Source organism: Rattus norvegicus, chromosome 1 (genome assembly GCF_036323735.1).
Source record: "Rattus norvegicus strain BN/NHsdMcwi chromosome 1, GRCr8, whole genome shotgun sequence".
NCBI classification, from domain to species: Eukaryota; Metazoa; Chordata; class Mammalia; order Rodentia; family Muridae; genus Rattus; species Rattus norvegicus.
Window position 1 is genome coordinate 222261337 of NC_086019.1, and position 2415 is coordinate 222263751.

The 2415-nt window shown below is 40.0% G+C and overlaps 1 pseudogene; it reads left to right on the plus strand.

The window, feature by feature from the left end:
• The first annotated feature begins 1542 nt into the window (after positions 1 to 1542).
• LOC120100345 (U2 spliceosomal RNA) lies at positions 1543 to 1677 on the plus strand (annotated as a pseudogene).
• Positions 1678 to 2415: the final 738 nt, after the last annotated feature.

The following is a 2415-nucleotide window of genomic DNA, read 5'->3' on the forward strand; positions in this document are numbered from 1 at the left end:
CCCCAGCATCTGCTTATCTCCTTATCTTTGCCTTCCCAGGGATAGAATTATAAATGTCTACCATTAGGCCCAGCTGTTCTCCATTGAGTTCTGAGGATTGCGCTCTAGTGATCATGCTTGCTAAGCAATTACTTTTCAAACTGAGTTCTCTCCAGCCCTGCCTTTTAACTTTTATCCTGGAGATGTTATTTAATACTTATTGCCAATACTGGAACATTTTGGATCTGGCAACGTACTTCATTTTACTGGTGAATTTTATACTTTCCTATGATTGCAGGTTAACAACTTACATGGTCTTTCCTTGACTTAAAAACACACTCGAGAATATCTTGTAAAGCAAGTCTAGTTGCATTATATCTCTTAGCTTTTATTTGCCTGAGAACGTCTTTATCACACTTCATTTTTTAAACAGAGCTCCTGGGTATAGTTTTCTTGTTTGACATTTTTTTCTGTTTCTGGATGTTGAAGATGTCATGTGAATCCTTAGTTGCACACAAGGCTTCTGCTGAACAATCTACTGATAATTTTAGGAGGTCTCTCTAATGTGGGGAATGAATTTCCCCTTGTTTACAAATCTCTCTAACCATTAACTCTGAGTTGATAATGATGCCAGATATGTCTGATTGTAACTTCCTCTTACTTGATGTCATTTGAAATTCTTGAGTCTTAAATTCTATTTACTCCCTAAAGCTTAGGAATTTTTCTGCCATTATTTCTTCAAATATATTCTTTCTCCACTTCCCAGTACACTTTTATTCCTGTAGCTTTATTAGCATGCTATTATATTTGCTGGTATATCACAAGGCCCTCAAACAACCCTGAGCTTTCTTTTCTTTACATACTTCAGATTTTATGATTTAAAGTGGCCTGGCTTCAAGTCACCAGTCATATGATCTGTTTGACTTAGTTTTTCCTACTGACCAAACATGGTGTTTTCCCAGCTGCCATGCAGAATGAGTCTCACCTGTGTTTAACTTTCTTTCACAGAGAAATGATTTTCCATGGATAAAGTAATAGTCTGGAGATTCCATGCCTGTCATGTTTCTCCTATCCTCAACTTTAAGTTGTGTAGAATCCTCTTTTGACAAGCAATGCACTCAAAGTCCCCAAAACATAATAGCAGAATCTTCAACAGTAAGTTCTTATTCAAATTCAATGTAATAAGGCACCAACAGTACAGAGAAAATATACTTTAATTGCCCAGTCTGTGTCTTAAGCCAATCTTGCAAAATAAGTCTTATAAGCAATTGGGGGAATGCTTCATTTTCAGCCATGGAGAGGATAGGAAGAAATCATTTAGAAGTATTAGATTAGCTTTTTCTCATTTCCTAGCCACTTTTGGGGGGAGACAAATAAAACACTGGTTTTGGTATGTTTTCTAGCATCATGGAGAAGAACCTGTAACACCCTGTCTACAAGAATCTAGGGTAGAAGATGGAGAACATGTGTAGAATGCTCACCTACTGTGCACAGCACCTTAGCTTATATCCATATGCATAAAAGAAAATAAATGGTTTTTAACCATTCTGAAAACCTGGCAAAATCGCTTCTCGGCCTTTTGGCTAAGATCAAGTGTAGTATCTGAAAACCTGGCAACACATTGTGCTGCAAAACTGTGATCACATTAAGCACGTGCCTATGTAATCTTTTTTTTTTCTTTTTTTTTATTTATTTTTTTTTATTAACTTGAGTATTTCTTATATACATTTCGAGTGTTATTCCCTTTCCCGGTTTCCGGGCAAACATCCCCCTCCCCCCTCCCCTTCCTTATAGGTGTTCCCCTCCCAACCCTCCCCCCATTGCCGCCCTCCCCCCATAGACTAGTTCACTGGGGGTTCAGTCTTAGCAGGACCCAGGGCTTCCCCTTCCACTGGTGCTCTTACTAGGATATTCATTGCTACCTATGGGGTCAGAGTCCAGGGTCAGTCCATGTATAGTCTTTAGGTAGTGGCTTAGTCCCTGGAAGCTCTGGTTGCTTGGTATTGTTGTACTTTTGGGGTCTCGAGCCCCTTCAAGCTCTTCCAGTTCTTTCTCTGATTCCTTCAATAGGGGACCTATTCTCAGTTCAGTGGTTTGCTGCTGGCATTCGCCTCTATATTTGCTGTATTCTGGCTGTGTCTCTCAGGAGCGATCTACATCCGGCTCCTGTCGGTCTGCACTTCTTTGCTTCATCCATCTTGTCTAATTGGGTGGCTGTATATGTATGGGCCACATGTGGGGCAGGCTCTGAATGGGTGTTCCTTCAGTCTCTGTTTTAATCTTTGCCTCTCCCTTCCCTGCCAAGGGTATTCTTTTTCCTCATTTAAAGAAGGAGTGAAGCATTCACATTTTGATCATCCGTCTTGAGTTTCGTTTGTTCTAGGGATCTAGGGTAATTCAAGCATTTGGGCTAATAGCCACTTATCAATGAGTGCA